Source organism: Globicephala melas, chromosome 10 (assembly GCF_963455315.2).
Source record: "Globicephala melas chromosome 10, mGloMel1.2, whole genome shotgun sequence".
NCBI lineage: Eukaryota > Metazoa > Chordata > Mammalia > Artiodactyla > Delphinidae > Globicephala > Globicephala melas.
Window position 1 is genome coordinate 29,381,638 of NC_083323.1, and position 20,850 is coordinate 29,402,487.

Consider the following 20,850-nt stretch of genomic DNA (forward strand, 5'->3'; position numbering starts at 1 on the left):
CATAAATGGGGAAATCAACAGTAACACAATAATAGTGGGAGACTTTAACACCCAACTTACAGCAATGGACAGATCATCCAGACAGAAACTTAATAAAGAAACACAAGCTTTAAATGACACATCAGACCAGATAGACTTAATCGATATTTATAGGACATTACATCCAAAAGGAGCAGAATAAAATTTCTTCTCAAGTTAACAAGGAACATTCTCCAGGATAGATCACATTTTAGGTCACAAATCAAGTCTTGGTAAATTAAAGAGAATTGAAATCATATCGGGCATCATTTCTGACAACAATGCTCTGAGATTAGAAATCAATTACTAATTGATTTAGGAATTGAAAAAAAAATTGAATTGAAAAAAATGTAAAAAACAAACACATGGAGACTAAACAATATGCTACTAAATAAACATGAGATCACTGAAGAAATCAAAGAGGAAATCAAAAAATACCTAGAAACAAATGACAACGAAAACAAGATAACCCAAAACCTATAGGATGCAGCAAACACAGTTCTAACAGGCAAGTTTATAGCAATACAATCCTATTTCAGGAAGCAAGAAAAATCTCAAATAAACACCTTGCACAAAAAGCAACTAGAGAAAGAAGAACAAACAAAACCGAAAGCTAGTATAAGGACAGAAATCATAAAAATCAGAGCTGAAATAAATGAAATAGAAATGCAAAAAACAATTGTTAATATCAAAGAAACTCAAAGCTGCTTCTTTGAGAAGATAAACAAAATCAATAAATCTTTAGCCAGACTCACCAAGTAAAAAAGGGAGAGAATTCAATTCAATAAAAGTAGAAATCAAAAAGGAGAAGTTACAACTGACACTGCAGAAATACAAAGGATCATAAGAGACTAAGCAATTGTATGCCAATAAAATGGACAAACTGGAAGAAATGAACAAATTCTTAGGAAGGTACAACCTTCCAAGACTGAATCTGGAATAAACAGAAAATATGAACAGACCAATCAGAAGTAATGAAATTGAAACTGTGATTAAAAATTGTCCAACAAACAAAAGTCCAGGACCAGGGGGCTTCAGAGGCGAAATCTATCAAATATTTAGAGAAGAACTAACACCCATCCTTCTCAAGCCTTTCCAAAAAATTTCAGAGGGAGGAACACTCCCAAGCTCATTCTATAAGGCCACCATCACCCTGATACTGAAACCAGACAAAGATATCACAGAGAAAGAATATTACAGATCAATATCACTGATGAACATACACACAAAAATCCTCAACAAAATGCTGGCAAACAGAATCTAACAGCACATTAAAAGGATTGTACACCATGATCAAGTGGGATTTATCCCAGGGATGCAGGCATTCTTCAATATATGCAAATCAATCAATGTGATAAACCACATTAACAAACTGAAGAATAAAAACCATATGATCATCTCAATAGATTCAGAAAAAGCTTTTGACAAAATTCAACACTCATTTATTATAAAAAGCTCTCCAAAAAGTGGGCATAGAGGGAACCTACCTCTACATAATAAAGGACACATATGACAAACCCACAGCAAACATTATTCTCAATGATGAAAAACTGAAAGCATTTCCTCTAAGATAAGGAAGAAGACAAGGATGTCCACTCTCACCACTATTGTTCGACATAGTTTTGGAAGTCCTAGTCATGGCAATTAGAGAAGGAAAAGAAATAAAAGGAATATAAATTGGAAAAGAAGTAAAACTATCACTGTTTGCAGATGACATGATACTATATGTAGAAAGTCCTAAAGATGCCACCAGAAAATTACTAGAGCTCATCAATGAATTTAGTAAAGTTTCAGGATACAAAATTAATACACAGAAATCTCTTGCATTCCTATACACTAACAATGAAAGATCAGAAAAAGAAGTTAAGGAAACAATCTCATTTACCATTGCATCCAAAAGAATAAAATACCTAGGAATAAACCTACCTAAAGAGGTAAAAGAGCTGTACTCAGAAAACTCTGATACTGAAAAAGGAAATCAAGATGACACAAACAGATGGAAAGACATACCATGTTCTTGGATTGGAAGAATCAATATTGTGAAAATGACTATACTACTCAAAGCAATCTACAGATTCAATGCAATCCCCATCAAATTATCAATGGTATTTTTCACAGAATTAGAACAAAACAGTTTACAATTTGTATGGAAATACAGAAGACCCTGAATAGCCAAAGCAATCTTGAGAAAGAAAAATGGAGCTGGAGGAATGAGGCTCCCTAACTTCAGACTATACTACAAAGCTACAGTAATCAAGACAGTAGGTTACTGGCACAAAAACAGAAATATAGATCAATGGAACAAGATAGAAAGCCCAGAGATAAACCCACACACCTATGGTCAACTAATCTATGACAAAGGAGGCAAGAATATACAATGGAGAAAAGACAGTCTCTTCAGTAAGTGGTGCTGAGAAAACTGGACAGCTACATGTAAAAGAATGAAATTAGAACACTCTCTAACACCATACACAAAAGTAAACTCAAAATGGATTTAAGACCAAAATGTAAGGGTGGACACTATAAAACTCCTAGAGGAAAACATAGGCAGAATACTCTTTGACATAAATCACAGCAAGATCTTTTTTGATCCCCCTCCTAGAGTAATGAAAATAAAAATAAAAATAAATAAATGGGATCTAATGAAACTTAAAAGCTTTTGCATAGCAAAGGAAACCATAAACAAGATGAAAAGACAACCCTCAGAATGGGAGAAAATATTTACAAATGAATCAACTAACAAAGGATTAATCTCCAAAATATACAAGCAGCTCATGCAGCTCAATGCCACAAAAACAAACAACCCAATCCATACATTTGGTATTACAAAACAATTTTACTTCTCATAGAATAGCATAATCTCATGCTTCCTTTAAAGCACAGTCCTCCTGCCTCCTTCTATTTTATCTCATTTAGTTACATGCTCTGTTAATTTAGAAGTGATTTTTTAAAATACCTTTTTTTCCTAATATCTTATGAAGTTATTTTACTTAGAAATGTTGAAGAAGTATTTTTATCAGATTTATCTCATTTTTTTCCTCAATACTTTTTAAATGAAATAAAATTTATTTTATATTTTATTAAAACAATGTAGGTATATGGCATATGTATATAACTTGGAAAATTAAAATGTGCAGAAGAATATATAATGCCTAGTTTGATGGCTCAAATACTTGTTGCAAATAATATTTTTATGCCTTGTTGCAAATAATATTTTAATGTGTTATTTTTACATATGTTTTAAAATTTTGCAATCTTAGTCATTCATGTAACATTTTATCAGAAATGGTTTACATATAAAATTTAAACAGAAAAAAAATCTTACCTTTAAATTTTCAAAATAAATTTATTTTAGGGGGCCTTAAAATAAGTTTGCATATTGTAAAATGAAGATATTTGTGTATTGAAATATTTAAGCACACTGTCACCTTGAAAATGAAAAATTATTGTGACATATTTTTTTCTACCAAAGATTAAATTCCTCTTGATTGAAAAATGAATCTGCATTCCTTTGAGTCTTGATTAGAAAACTGTTTGTTCTCCACAACCCCTGGCATGAAGAATATAAACATATTACATAGGTTTTGTCAGTTGAATGCTCCACCCCAAACTTCAGTTCTAAACAGAAGTCATAAGAAGAAGGAAAGTTTAAGGTTTATTCCAGTGGAGAAATCTAGTATATTTGGTCTAGCAGTGATGGTAGGTAGTGGAACTGGGAGTCTAGCCACAAGGATAAAAGTGTCCGATGGTAGTGAAACCAGAGAAACAGTCTAACTATCACTGACACTCTCCTGGGGTAATAAGTCTATGTTCTTGGCTATCTGGGGTCATTTTCTTCCAAGGCCATTTTCTTAGCTCTGTTATATGGCTATTTTTATTAAATCTGTGAGCCCAGTTATAAATATTTTTATATTGAATCTAATCAGCTTTAGTTTCTGTTTTTGCAACCAGGAACCCCAACTGGTAAAGAATTACAGGGCACTAAAATTAGATTCTATGACTATCAAGTGCAACCTCAAACTGACAAAACAAATGAACCATCTTCAACTGGAAATAGTTATTCTCTGGCAACTAAATGTCTTATTTCCTTTTAAAAATCATAAAATCATCTCTAGGATGGTTTCAATCTGTGTTTTAATATGTTTAAATGACACAATGTGGGTAGGGAAATGATTATATTTGATATAATAATAAAGATAAGCTTCATTCCTCCTCATACCTCCTAAGTTACTAACTGCAACTATTATATGTGGAGTTTCCCAAACCATTTTAACTGTACTAATGATTAAACTATATACCTCTTAATTAATTTCACCAGTGTCTTTATTAAACTAACCTGAGATATATATATATATATATACACACACACACACAACCTTTATCTAACTATGTTTTACAAATTAAGAGTCTCATGTGTTTTGAATCTTATAAAGTTTATTTTTGTTGTCCTTTATTTGTGGCTTATTGTGATATAAGACCATTGCTAGTGGTCTTTCAATTGGATTTTTGACATTGAGAAAAGCATTTTTCTCTCTGCTTATTTTATCAAAGTAAAATCATGATGAAACTTTTTTTTTTTTTTTTTTTTTTTTTTTTGCGGTACGCGGGCCTCTCACTGTTGTGGCCTCTCCCGTTGCGGAGCACAGGCTCCGGACGCACAGGCTCAGCGGCCACAGGCTCACGGGCCCAGCCGCTCCACGGCATGTGGGATCTTCCCGGACCGGGGCATGAACCCATCCGTGTCCCCTGCATCGGCAGGCGGACTCTCAACCACTGCACCACCAGGGAAGCCCCATGATGATGCTTTTAATCTACTTCATTAGGAATTTGTCTATCATATAAATGGTACTTAGATCTATAAGGAAAGAAAAGGTAAGTAGTATTTACCCTAGGTACTCAAAAGACTTAGAAGAAGAGATGGTCAAAGCTAAGAAGCAAGGCATAAGAATAATTTTTTATAGTGGTCCTAAATAAGGCAAGCTTCCTAGAGGAAGTGTTACTTGAGATGGCCTTCAAAGGGTGAGATTCAAATAGGTTGACATAGAAACAGGGTACTCTTAGAATTGGGAATTGCATTTAAAAGGTAGAGGTAAGAAGAGAAAAGTTTTTATGAGCTATATAGTTTTTGTAAAAGGATATAACAAATATAGTTTAGAGAAGTTTGAAAGGAGATAAAAAATAACACGATAGGGCTTCCCCGGTGGCGCAGTGGTTGAGAGTCCGCCTCCCGATGTAGGGGACGCGGGTTCGTGCCCCTGTCCGGGAAGATCCCACATGCCGCGGAGCGGCTGGGCCCGTGAGCCATGGCCGCTGAGCCTGCGCGTCCGGAGCCTGTGCTCCGCAACGGGAGAGGCCACAACAGTGAGAGGCCCGCGTACCGCAAAAAAAAAAAAAAAAAAAAAAAAAAAATAACACGATATTTCACCAACCAAATATATCCACTGTTAACACTTAAAATTCTTCATCTCTCAGAGCATCAATATATGTGTAATTATATATGCTCTTTTACATAATTTGAATTACATGATACCTAGTATTTATTAATTTTTTTTTTTGCTCAGCAATATATCAGGGATTTTTAAAACATCAATATAGGTCTGTTATCTAAACTTTAATGGCTGCATAGTTTTCAATTTTAAGTGTGGATGATAATAGTTTACCAATCCTATACTGAATTTGGTTTGTTTCCAATTAATTAATATTAAAATGCTACAATGATGAAATCTTTTATCTTTATAAATACTAATTCCTAAGTTTAATTAGAACTTGGAATGTTACAATATATATAGTATACATTTTATTTTATACTACCAAATTGTCTAATAACAAAGGCCTTTAAAGTGGATAATTTCACCAAAAATGAATGAAAGAATATCTTGAAGGGCAGTTGATACTTGGAAGAAGGAACTGACATCTGGTAAGTACCATGTTTTGTAAGCTTTGGCCTGAGGACAAGTTATGGTTGTCAAGGTGACTGAAATTCCAAAGAAATTCTGCTGTCTTTCTGGCCTGAGAAACCATAGGACAAAGAACAGGGTAGCCACAGTTACCAGAAAGTGAGGGTCAATCCTAGGTATAAAACAGCCAGAATAGGAGCTTCAGCATAAAGTCAGCCAACTCTCTAGTTGAATCCTGAACTAGACATACTCAGAACATAATCAAAAGGATTCTGCTAAAGATAAAAGACCTAAACCAGTTTGGAGCAGATTCTCTAAAGACTAGTTTTGCAATTTGTATTTATTCAAATTAATTACCTACTAAAACAAAAATATAAGCAAGCTTCAGAAAAATAGTGTGATACAAAGTTCTCACAATTTTACCTTCATAATCAAAAGTTTCTTCAAATATGAAGAAGGAAAATGTGACTTATTCTAAATATCAAATATAATCAACAGAAGGAGACACCAAGGTGACCCACATGTTGGATAAAGTCCTTATCAGACAAGGACTTTAAAAGAGCTTTTATAACTAAGGAAAGGAAAATAAGCTTGAAATGAATGCAAAAACAGTAAATTTGAGCAGAAAAATAAGAGATTCATCAGATGGACTTGAAAGCAGAATGGAAATGACAGAAAAAAACCAATGAAATTTTAAAAATCAATAGAAACTGTCCAATTTGAGTAACAGAGAAAAACATTAGAACATAAACAGTATTTCAGAAACTTGAAACACAATATCAAAAGGTCTAATATAAGTACAATGGAGTCAAAGATGGATTGGACCAAAAAAAAGAACAAATACTAGAAAAATTCATGCTCAAAAATTTCTCAAATTTGGTGACAAAAATAAATTTACCTTTTCAAGTAACACACCAAATTGCAAACAGGAAAAATACAGAGAAAACCAAGCTTATTGTGTGGTTCAATTAAAATATAAAAAGAAAATACTTATGATAAAGTACAAGAGAAATGGTAAATAGATGTAAATAGATACAAAATGCTCACATTTCTATGAAGTGGTCCAAAATTAACTGAGTAGATTGTGAAAAGTTTAAGATGCATACTCTAACCTCTAGAGTAGGCACTATAGTAAATAATGCAAAGAGATGTATGTAAAAAGCCAACAGATTAAAATGAAATCCTTAAAATGTACTGTGGTTAACTGCAATGTGTTAGTACATTGGGTAAAATATAATGAGTTAAACATACACATCAAGAACCATAAATACCGACTTGAGGACACAGGGAGGGGGAAGGGTAAGCTGGGACGAAGTGAGAGAGTGGCATGGAGTTATATATACAACCAAATGTAAAACAGATAGCTAGTTGGAAGCAGCCACATAGCAGGGAGATCAGCTCGGTGCTTTGTGTTCACCTAGAGGGGTGAGATAGGGATAGTGGGAGGGAGACACAAGAGGGAGGAAGATATGGGGATATATGTATACATACAGCTGATTCACTTTGTTATAAAGCAGAAAATAACACACCATTGTAAAGCAATTATACTCCAATAAAGATGTTAAAAAAAAAAAGAACCATAAATACCAATTCTTAGTTACAGATATAGGAGTAACAGGTTAATAAGTCATATAAAAAATATTCCTAATTCCTGTCATTTTCATTTATTAGTCAACACATATATAGGGAGACAACTCAGAGAAATTAGATTTAGAGAGTTAAAATAAAACATACACTACCATGGTATCAAGAGTGGTAAGGAAATTTACTTTTCATAATTTTTCATTCTTTTTGGAAATTCATACATGTAAGTTTATATTTACATGTATAGATTTCTATATATATTCTTTCAAAAATTAAGATAAGTGAATAAATGTAGCTCAAAATACCAAGTAATAATTACACAATGAAATACATAGCAATGAGAATTAATTGATTAATTGCTGAGTCATACATTTAAAAAATAGGATTAAATTGATTAAAGACCTAAATGTAAGACCAGAAACAATAAAATTCCTATGAGAAAACATAGGCAGAGAACTCTCTGACATAAATCGTAGCAATATATTTTTTTGGAAGCAAAGGAAATAAAAGTAAAAATAAACAAACAGGACCTAATTAAACTTAAAAGATTTTGCACAACAAAGGAAACCATTGACAAAATGAAAAGACAACCTACTGAATGGCAGAAAATATTCACAAATTATATGATCAAGAAGGGGTTAATATCCAAAATATATAGACAGCTCATACAACTCAACATCAAAAAACAAACAACCTGGTTTAAAAAATGGGCAGAAGAACTGAATAGACATTTTTCCAAAGAGGACATGCAGATGGCCAACAGGCACATGGAAAGATGCTCAACATAGCTAATCATCAGGGAAATGCAAATCAAAACCACAATGAGTTATCACTTCACACCTGTCAGAATCACTATCATCATAAAGAACACACTAACAAATGTTGGCAAGGATATGGAGAAAAGGGAACCCCCCTACACTGTTGTTGGGAATGTAAATTGGTGTAGCCACTGTGGAGAACAGTACAGAGGTTTCTCAACAAACTAAAAATAGACTTACCATATGAGCCAGCAATTTCACTCCTGGGTATATATTTGAAAACAAAATGAAAACAGTAATTTGAAAAGATACATGCACCCAATACTCACAGAAGCATTATTTACAATTGCCAAGATATGAAAGCAACCTAAGCGTCCAGCAACAGATGAATGGATAAAGAAGATTTGTATACACACACACACACACACACACACACACACACACACACACACAGGAATACTACTGAGCCTTAAAAAAAGAATGAACTTTTGCCATTTGCAGCAATGTGGATAGACCTAGACGTAGAAAGGTATTATGCTAACTGAAATAAGTCAAACAGAAAGACAAACACTGTATGATATCACTTATATGTGGAATCTAAAAAATACAACAAACTAGTGAATATAACAAAAACAACAAAACAGACTCACAGACTCTTTGAACTAAGACTCTCTGAAGGCACATATATTATTAACAGGATTGGAAGCTAGAACTTCCAGACAAAATGAGGTCCAACTGGATTCTTCTAGAGCAGGAATACCCACAGATATTTAAGAAAATTGGCATCTTACACTGTACTTTAAATTATTCAGTAATTTCTATCACTGTCTATTATACCTCAAGAAATTGCTGCCCCAGGGAAAGAGATTGTTCTCATGTTTTTGTTATCAAAAGAGAACTAAGAGATGGGAGAATTGTATGGTATATGAATCACATCACAAAAGAGCTATTAAAAAAAAAAGATGAAAGAGAACCAAGATATCTGGAACAACCTGGTTCCAATTACATGGCAGTCTGAAATAAATAAGGATGAAGAAGCAACATATAATAGGTAAACTGTAAGAGCAAATTCTCCCTGGTATCCATGGAAATATTGGGAAGGATGGTGGACTTCCCACAATTTTAAATGGGAGACTTCACAAGTTATTTTATCCAAATAATAAAAGGAAGGATAGCTCTAGAATACTAGAAGACTGAAGATAAAACAATTATGCTTGGATGACCACAAAAAGTTAACTTTTTATAGTATTTAAATGTTATAATGCCACTTGATTGATAAACTTTCCTTGGGACACAGTACATATTTTGGCTCATGGGTTTTTAGAGGAGAAAACAGCTCATAAAAAGGGATAACAGTTGTGTTAATATTAACACTGAGTAAATAAATAAGCAAAAAATATATTAATTAAATTCTGGTTTTTACTTTCTGTATATTCACCTAAATATGTTAGCAGAATATGAACTGACAAAGTTGTTAAGTGATTACTAAAATTTCTTTTAGGTTGAAATCTTTTTTGAGTTTGAAGAGAAAGTATCACAGGTACCAGATCGTGAGTAAAGATAACAAAAAACAAAGAAAAATCAGCAGTCTTAAATACTTTACATAACTCTGTGGAGAATGAATGAATGAATGATTAAATTAAATTATTAAATTTTAAGTATGTAATATGTTGTCTTGTGTGACATTTCTGTTCTACTTTATCAACTGCAGCTTAGGTTATAAATTCAGGATTTCTCTATGACTAAAAAAGAGGAAATATTTGTTAGTCACTCTTTCAAAAGAGAGAAAAAATGCCATAAGTTCTATATATTTGAATAAGGTAGAAAATTGTCATCTTTTTGCTAGAGAAACAAATATTTGTTTAGTGGCCATGCCCTCTTTTTAGTTTCAATTATGTTGGGCCATTGTCATGCTCTGATAGAAAGAGCAAATTTTCTTATTTCCCTTCCTTTGTTTCATCACTTTGAATACCACTACTTACTGAAAATTTCCATAGAGAAATTATTTTTAACACATTTATTTTTTCCTACACATTACCTCCAGCTCTGTAAGTTCTACCTCTGAATAGAGACTGAAACAAGTCTAAAAAAGGAAGGAGTATTAAGAGAAATTTATGTGTGACATTAAATAAATTGACCCCATATCATGGCAGATCTAGTATTCTGATGTATATTAATTTAAGGCCCTATTGTGAAATTGATCTTTTCTAAGATATAAGCAGAAGAGTTTATTAGCAGAGAGCATTACTTCACTTAAGAATTGCTAATATTTAGAGAATGTCATAGCAAGATTTTAATTAATACCAATATTTGTTATTCTAAAGGTGCCAAAAACACATACCTGATTTTTAAAAGTCTTTTGTATTAAAGCAAATAGAGCTTGTTCTCCTTTCCATAAGATGTTAATGAGATGTTAACAAATGCTTGGTATTTTTAACACAATTAACAGTAGGTTATTTTGACTCTTTAAAGCTATTTTGCAATATGCCTTTTGTTTTTTAATCTCCTCATAACTAGACATAATAGAACAGTTTAAAAACATGAATAAAAATAAAAGCTGTTGAATTTTGATGGATTTTTAAGATATCCTATTGTCCAATGCCATAACTCTCCCAGCAAATTTAGAATGTCATGATCATACAGAAGTGACAAAGTTCTGTGGTTGCAAAATCTAAATAAGGCATCTGAAGACAATGACTTTAATCAACTAAAGTTAGAGAATATAATCAGAATATGAAAAAAATTCAAAGTAGACCAAACTATTAAATAGCTAATTTAAAACTGGGGGCCTTGTCAGTAATTTACACACATAACTTGACCAAGTAGGACGAGAAAACCACTGATTACAGGGTCAGGATCCCTGGAGTCTTAGCCTATTCCCTACCTTTATGACCTCAGTTTCCATATCTATAGAAAGAGGGTATTAAAATCCTCAATGACCCTTTACCCCTAGATTTTATGGTTCATTATTACAACCAAAATATACATTCTCTCTAGAGATTTTCATTTCCCTACATTACAACAATTACATAGCTCTTGGATAGTCATGTTATTGGAATCCTGACACTTGTTCCAACTTACTTTTAACCAGAAACCTCTGGAGAATATTGGAATTACACAACCATTGTCTTCTAATCCAATGTGATAAATGTTTTTCAAATATTTATACACTGAAAAAGGATTGCAATGGTAGAAATATGAAAACAACATTTCAGACTAATATTGGGAGATAAAGTATTACATAGATCAAGTGTCATTCATGTTGCTATGTGTTGTATTGGCTATAAAACAACTGCAGAAGGAGCACTCTCTTTTGTCTCAGGGGGAGTTAAGGGAAGATGTGCAGAATATGGCTTTGTGGCGAGACTTAGATTCTTTAAATTCCAAGAGAAAAGATTTTTGAGAGGTATAGAGGAAGCAACAGACTTACAGATGAATGATTGTAAAATTGCGAACAGAGCTCAGATTATGGTGAATTGTAAATCATACAGATTACATTACAAATCTATCTGCTGGCTTTTCCCAATCTAGAGTCTCACTTTCAATGGAAGGTACTTTCTCTTGCTTTCCTTTATGACTGGTGGTCATTGATCCAGCCACATTCTTCTTAGGGCCCACTGTAACCAACAATTATGCATTTCAAGGGAGGAAAAGGGATGTGTCTTCAATGATTAAAGAATTATTTATATCACAATTAATTGCACTTATAGGACTCCCCCTTGGTGCATCTACCTCCTGTGACATTCTATTGTAACTGCTTGTATTTCTTAGAGAGAATCAAGGTTGTTTTTTTTTTTTACCTTTGGTTCTCTATTTGTTTATTCACTTAATAAATATTCAAAGAGTAGGGTAACAACTACATCAGACTTTTTTAAGCAATAGACATACATTGATGTACAGAGCACAAAGCAGAGGCCTCTCTTGTCTGGATCAATGGATGATGCTGACAGCAGTGAACAAAATAAGTCTTACTGAACAGAGCTTTTATTCTAGTGGTAGAGACTAGCACTCAATTTACACTGTCATGACTAGTATAGTTTAGGACCCAGAAAAATGCTTCTCTATATCTCTTGCTCTATATCTTTGAGAAAAAGGCAACTGCATCCCAGGACTGTGACAATGTGTGGATTGGGTTTCTTCCTTCATCAGTAATAGACATTGCTTTGGAATGTGGGGAAATTTGAGTGATGAAAATCTTTGGGTAGAGATTGATTAATTAACTCATAATTAATCAGATTAATTAACTCAAAATTCTTTCTCTCAGATTACATGAATGCAATACATTTTGCATAAAATGAAGTATCATTTTATAGTAGTGTTGACTATTTTTCTTTCTCTTCTAATTTACAATTTTAGGAGTACTCAAAAATTAATGTGATACTTTCAATTAGGTGCACATGGTACCTGAGGAATATTTTATAATATTAAACAATTCATATTTCTCTTAAAATAGAATATGTGTTGTTCCAGAGGCAATATGCATGAAACATGATACCTGTACTTTACATTGGTTTTTAGATCTCGGTGTTGCTTTACCAGGCAGTAAAAATTGTTAAATAAATGGTAGTAGTTTATGTGATAAGATTAACATTTTGCAACATATGCTCTGATGAAAATAATTTATGCAACCTCATTTTAATGTTTAAAAACAGTATGTAAAAGTCCTGGTTCATTTCCAAGTTTTATTTGAGAATGTATTCATCTCTAGTGGTCCGAAGTTTCTCTAAATTTTTTTTTTGGCCATGCTGCACAGCATGTGGGATCTTAGTTCCCGAGCCAGGGATCGAACCCGCACACCTTGCAGCGGAAGCGTGGAGTTTTAACCACTAGACTGCCAGGGAAGTCCCAAAGTTTCTCTAAATTTAAATTAAGTTTTAAAAATTATCAAAGAATTACAAAGTCAAGGAAGATTAATTTGACATTATTATCAATAGAACACAGATTATGTGACAATCTTGATAATAAAAATATGATTGATTTTGTTATAATGGAGGCAAGAAAATTAATGTCATAGAATAAATATATAATAATTTACTAATTACGTATTCATAAATCAAACATCCCTGGCTCAACCATGCAACACCAAGATATATATAATAATAAAATAATCCAGCATATAGTACATATAGTAAGCATTCATTAAATTTCTATTGAATGAGCAAATAAATTTTCACATTTGAGTTTATCAATATCAGTAGTTTCTTATGTGTAGTATATGCTTTTGACACATGATCTTTTCAAGTTTAATAGATTTCAACATTCACTACCAGTCCTTTTCTTCCACAACTTGCCTAATAGAAACTTTTAATTTTTCAGAAAAGATAACTTTGTAGCTAGAGAATTATTGGGTTAAAATATTTTCCCCCTTAAAACTCTATAGACATTGTTTCTCTGTCTTATGAAATTTGTTTTACTGAAGTCTTTTCTAACCTGATTTTAGTTCTTGGTGGGTAATTTATTTTTCTTGCTTGGATGCATTCAGAATTATTTCCTTACTTTTGACATTTAAAAATTTCAGATGTGTTTCAAGATAGATACTCCTTTTATTCATTTGTCCTAGAAACAAGTTAAGCCTTTTAGTTTCTAGACATAGAAACTTTTTCTTTTCGTTTTTGTTGTTGTTGTTTTTCCCTAATGTTCTGGGACAGATTTCTTCTGGCAAAAAAAAAAAAAAAAAAAGTTTGCTTATTGCCTATATTTTCTTTGCTCTGTTTTCTTCTAAAGAAATATTTAATAATGTATAATAATTTATTTATGGCGAAAGATGCAATGAAAATTATTTGAGGAGAGAAATAATCATTTTATATCTTCACTGGATTCCACACCCAAGACATATTCTAGTAGTATTATATTTATAGGTTAAAAATAATATTATAGTCACACTCAGAAGGAAATAAAATGAACTGTATACCAGAAAGCTCGAGGGAGGATATATTTACCTGTTCAGACTTACGTTAATCATCAGCCTTGACAAATTGTCCTAGTCTCTGGTCCAGATTACCCAATAGGGCATCATGTGACTCTTTCCTGTCCATCATCACACACCTTTCTGTCTCTATTTCCCATGTATCCTCAACAGACCCTCCCCCCCCACTAGAGTGGAGAGGCTATGGCCCCACAGCAACACACATTCTTTTCTATATTAAATGCACTTTCCCTTAAATCTTTTGATGTGATAAAATTTACCTTAAGTACCTGTTGCTGTTTGAAAACTTTTCTCATTACTGAAGTTACAAAGATCATTCCCTCTTTAGTCTTCTGTACAACAGGTTGTTTCATTATCAGGCCCTGATAAGCATGTATGGCCATAAAAGTAGTGAGCCCAGGAAACAACTGGGTTACAAGTGTTTATATTAATTTAAATGTTTTACTTACTTGCAAAAAGTAAACATATTCTACTTTTCTTCTTCATCATTAGATGTGATGCTGTAGCTTCCAGTGCATTCATTCTGGAGAAAGAAAAAGACTTAACTGAAGAATGCTGATATGGCCTACCAAGTCCATTATCCAGGAATTTCTTATCTTTGCTTTAATTTTACAATATTTTGTGAAACCAGAGCCTTATAAATACGGCATTAAGTGAAACATTATAATTTTTAAAGTTTGTCAGAGCACCTACCAAGGAGAGATGTCCAGAATGATGCTAATACAGTGGTTTGACACAATATTGCTTATATAGTATAATAAGTTAAAAATGTCTCTGATCCACTGATCAGTTTGATTTTCTCTCTCAGGGACATTTTTAGTGATGAAGGTGGATTGATGATTTTTACTCTATCATGGGTGCTTTAATTATCATCACACATAAAGAGTTTAGGTAACTCATAGGCTTGAAGACCATAGCAGTATATCCAACTATCCAACTTTATTTCATTATCATAATTTTGTCAAGTACAAAAATTTCACATTGTGCCTTGTAGCTGTTGATAGAGGATGATCAAAAATGAAAGAAAATTTACTAAATTAACTGCTCATGTCATTAAGATAAACAATGAGTTAATTCACATAACCAGTTGTTTACCATTTGTTTTGAAGAATTTTTTCTTCATTTAAGAAAATTGACAATGTAACTCTGAATTTGAAAGCTATGACCGGTACCTTTTCCAACAAAGTAAGCATATATTCGTGTGTTGTGAAGTAAGCCAAGTTTTTAAATTCCTGCTCCATTTCTTTACAAATTTGCTTAGAAGAGATATATATTCATACAATTTCTTTTATGAAACTTATTATTTTGTCATCTCATGGATACCTTGAGAAAATCAAGAGGCAGACCTTTGGAGAAGAGATATCTCAGGGAATGATGAAGTAACTTGCAGTGCCTCTAACACTGCCAGGTAAGAGGTTGGACACACTAGCAGTTTCTCCACTGTGACTGTCATATATTTAGCCCCATATAACCATTTATCCACAAATTTTTTTTCTACTTTATACCAGGCACATTGATAAATTCATAGGCTGTTGAAAATATCTTTCAATGGTAATGAGAGCTACAATTTTAACATTTTTTATCTGTGAGCCATTGTACCTAACATTTCACCTGCTTTATTTCATTTATACTCTCCCCCTACATACACCAAGACATAAAAACAAATAATAATAATAATAAACACATTAAAATCTAACATTGGACATCAGACTTTTTTCTATTTACCACAAAGTGGTTAAGTAACATTCCCATCTCTTCTCTGCTAATAAGTGCATAGCTGGGATTTGAAGCCACAAGTTTAACTGCAGAGATTCCCTCTGACACATTACTCATTTGGCGATCAAGGGATTGAATAATAGGTTTATCTTCATAGAAAATATCTTTAAAAATACTGCAATTGATGAACAAGAATGCTGCAAAAGCCCTATTTTCTTCTTCTAACTCTTACAAAGAAGATGTTCGAAACCTTGGGAGTTTCCCTGGTGAAATCTGAAATTGGCCCTTGTACACAGAGGGCAAGGAGAGACTGAAGACAGAAGCAGATGACTCCAGACTGACAGGTGGCAAGTTTAATAAGCAAGAGGATTTATATACACAGCTTGTCTTGGGTGGCTACAAAACATGCAGATCTCGACACCTGCCTGCCAGAATCTTTAAAATCCATGTAGAGGCCTTGACTGGGTTCAGTCATTAGACTGTCCAGATGGTCTCAACAACACATTGCTCTCTCGAGGGTGGGAATGATGGGCAGAGCAGGGGAGGGAGGTGAGGAGCCTCCCACTGCCTGAGCCCAGCTCTCAGGTCAACCGGCGGTCAAGTCCTCTCAATGATCTCCTCCAACAAAAGGCATAGACCAAATTGTAACTACTAACGTATTGTAAAATATATTATTTATATCTTAAATAGAGCCCATTATTTGCACATCAGTTGATAGAAGAATATTTTACATTTGGCTTCTTCTTTTTAACCTTAAACATAATTGATCCTTTATGCCCATCTCTTCTAATTATATGAGTGTCATTTTCTAAGGTAACCCTTAAAGAGAATTTGGAGGATGTTTCTGGCGACACTTACTACTTTTTTATACATATATATTTTATGCGTTCCTTGCCCAGAGTGTTATGCAGTTTTAAGGTGAAAACACTCTGGTTGTTTTTCTTAAATATTTCTATAACTGATTTTTGATCATGTCATTCAATTATCAAGAAAGAAAAAACAATGTTTGGGCCCAAACATATTTTAAGGAGCAATCTCAGAGCTGCCTGTGCTTTCACAGACTGATGGCAGCAGCTTACTTCTAATTGGCCAGTTGTGGTGCTGTCCTCATTGTGGACAATGTCATATCTTTAATAACTACAAATGATTTGGGGTTATTACAAATATCCCTCATTATCTCGAACAGTTTCATCAGGTTGTAGGCAAATAGTTCAAATTACTGTCTTTTATTAATTAATCCATATTCTCAATTAAAAATACAATCTTTAAAAGCTAACACTTGAAAGGTATACAGGCAGATTGTCATTTTAGTGGATGGGTATTAATTATTAGCATCTGCCATCAATTCCCTGTTCCTCAGTGAAGCCTAATTTCCTTTGGGGACAATCCAGGCACCTTCCCTCCCACTAGGAGGCCTGACGATTATGATCACTGCCTCATCTTTTCCTTTCCTCTCTGTCCCTCAGAGCAAGCCCATGAACTAAGCTTGTAATCAGGCTGCAAAAAGACAAATATCTCAAAGATTTAAACTGAAAGCCTTAGCCAGATTCTGAGGATCTCTACAAACTGCCCTCATGGTTTCTCTATAAATATACATCCAGCTAAGCTTCCTACATAAACTTCCAGCCTAACAAGTTCAAAGTTCTTATTTTCTTTTGTAAATATCTCATTCATTTCTATTTCCACGTTTTGTCTGTACCTCTTACTACTGCCGGATTTTTACTTAAAATATGTCTTCTTTCCCCATCAATATGTATCCTTACAAAATTAATTCTCCTTCTAACCTCCAAATTTTCTCCCTGATTTCTCCATCCCATGCTAATCTCTTATGTCTTTGATCTTCTATAGAATTTATATTTGTAGTTTGGGGTACTAGATCATTATTATTATTATAGATTAGTGCCTTTGGGCACTATATTATACACTGTTTTGTAATGAGTGTATTTTCTGAGTCCACATTTCTCAATGAATTTATAGACTCCATAAAGACAAAGGCTTCTTTCAGCAACCATATTACGTTACATATAAAATAACTGTTCAGAGGCTTCCCTGGTGGCGCAGTGGTTGAGAGTCCGCCTGCCGATGCAGGGGACACGGGTTTGTGCCCCGGTCCGGGAAGATCGCACATGCCGCGGAGCGGCTGGGCCCGTGAGCCATGGCCGCTGAGCCTGCGCGTCCGAAGCCTGTGCTCCACAGTGGGAGAGGCCGCGACAGTGAGAGGCCCGCGTACCGAAAAAAAATAAAAAATAACTGTTCAAATATATTTGTCAAATTGAATATTACCATATGTTTTTGGTCATTTCTGAAAATCTGTAGAGAGGTATTTTAATTCCTTAGCTTTTATAGTTTAATGACTTTTGTGAGTTTAATATGCCCAGTTTTTCTGGTCCAGAACAAAGACTGAGGTGCCAAAAAGTGTTTGAACTCCGTACATAAATGCATTTAAATCAAAGTCTATGTGTCTTAATTTCTTAACCTGAAAATGTACAAATATCTAACTCAACTCACGAACATTGTTCATCTTATGAGAAAGAAGGCAGTATTATTCGACTCAAAAGGAAAGTCAAGATTATTCTGTAAGTCTTTTGATTCCATTAACTAGACTTTTGATGTGTGGCCATATAGGTCATGACAATTACAATTTAAGTGGTCTAACAAATATTTATTGAACATTTGCTCTGTGCAAGCCTCTATGAAAAGTGCCAGAATAAGATGCAATTACTGCATGGAGAAGCTGACAGTACGTGAGAAAAACTATCTCATAAAGATATAATTAAACATAAGAAGTACAATAAGAGATGTATGCATAGAGTACTGTGATGACATGGACCAGAGTATATTGTGTAAATGTTATATTTAAATGAACCTACCTTTTCACCTATATTTACAGCCATCTACTAACGTGCATTTTGACCATTATACTTTGAAGAGAAGATACTAATGGTGTTAGGAAGTCAGTAGAATAGTAGAAATTACACAAAATTTAGATTCATAATATCTGGATTTGAGTACCAACTTCACCACCTATTGTATGACCTTAAGAAATCTGTAAAGTAATTTATGTCACTTATTTGTTATATTGTTTTTAAAAAAGTAGTAACATCTACTCAAGTTATCATACTAAGATATTGATAATAATTTATAGATAAAATTACCTACAGTCTGTTTCTTGCTACTTAATTCTGGTTGGGATGAAGTGAAGGAAATATTATGTTTATGCCCTGGGTTTTTTCCTTTAAACAAACTTAATAAATTCATTCTCCCCCTTCACGTCCCTGCCCAAGTCTTGAAAATGGGAGTCATAATGATATTAACGTGCTGGATTCAAAGAGTATGTTGTGTCTTCAAGGGCACAATGAAGAGCAGACCATTCTGTATTAGTTTTCATGAGCTGTCTAGAGAAATATTTGGTTTTTAGTAATGTCAAATCTAACGTCCTGAAGTGAGACTGCAAAGATAAATATCTCCCACTCTTATTCCCCTAAGAGTAGCCTTACTCTGATGGAGACCGGTAGGAAGAATGTGGCAGGGACAGCTTATGGGGGGGAGGCTAATGTTCCTAACCATAAGGGATGCTAAATTATCTCTAGGGAATTTAAATGATGTTACTGGAACTGCTATGAGCCAGCAACTGAAAATGGGGGGTCCATATGCAGCCAAGAATAGATAGGTCCAACAGAATTGTCAACATTGAGTCCATTGTTAACCTTATTTATCCCAGATAGAAAGGCTCAGATCTTGAGATTCTTCCACTTCAGAATAACAGGTGGGAGATTACAAATGGGAACACTGGATACCTTAGCATCTTTTCTGTTTGTCTACTACTTTTTTAATCCCTTGAGCTAAGTGTATATTTCTTTGTTAAAAACTGTAAATATCCTGGGAAACAGTGAAATGTGAAAGACTGAAATTGGGTGACTCTAAATTCCTGATGTTAGTGAGGAACCCATTCTGCATGTGAGATTATATATATATATATATATATATAAATTATAACTGTTACTCATTTTAATGGTAGAAATTATTTTAAAAGTATTGATTTATTAAACATTAGTAAATGTTGACTTCCAGTTTCTGATCTGGCATTTAAGGAACTTAGAATTTGCCTCTATATTCTAACAATAAGCGAAAAGCTGAAAAAACTGAAAAATGAACAACACTTCTTAGATCTGTCAGAGAAGTGAAGCCACAAGTCAAATCACTACCCCCAAAACTGGAGAGATAAATAAGCAAACACAGAGAACCATAACTTACTGTAGCAGAAACCCACAAGCAGAAACCTCCACAACCAGTTCCAGGGTAAGAAAGCCTGCATTGTAACTGACAAATTGCCAGAGGCTCAGTGTGGACAATTCTGAGAATTTAAAGCTCCAGGGAGATCCCAGTCACAGGGGTGAAGAGTGACTTACACTGTTGTGAGTTTTATCTCCAGGAACTCTACCTGTTCTCACAGTGAAGACAGAGGGAAAAGCTCCTCATGCTTCTGGGGGGAGGAGAGGAAATATAACCATTTTGAAATACACCAGAGCATTCTGTGTTTTTTACTATACCTGCCCGTGGGAGAAAATAACCTGCTGGAGTTTTATCAGAACCTACGAGACCTGAGGGAAGGGAAACACCCAGCTCTATCTAGCTTTCCACTTGGGAAAAGAGAAATACCCAACTCGAGCCCCCTCTAGCCATCCTTTCCCACCTAATGGGAGGAGGGACATACTGAGAAGCACCAGTGAAGTTCACAGAACAGGGTCACAGGCTCATCAGAAGATTACACACTTAATCATAGATTAAGATTACACACTTAATCTCCGCGGCATGTGGGATCTTCCCGGATGGGGGCACTCCCCTTCCCCACACCTTACCACTACATCACAAAAGTTCTATTTACCACAGTTCCCTTTACACAATATATCAAGTTCACCTTTCAGCAAAAAATTACAAGGCATACTAAAAG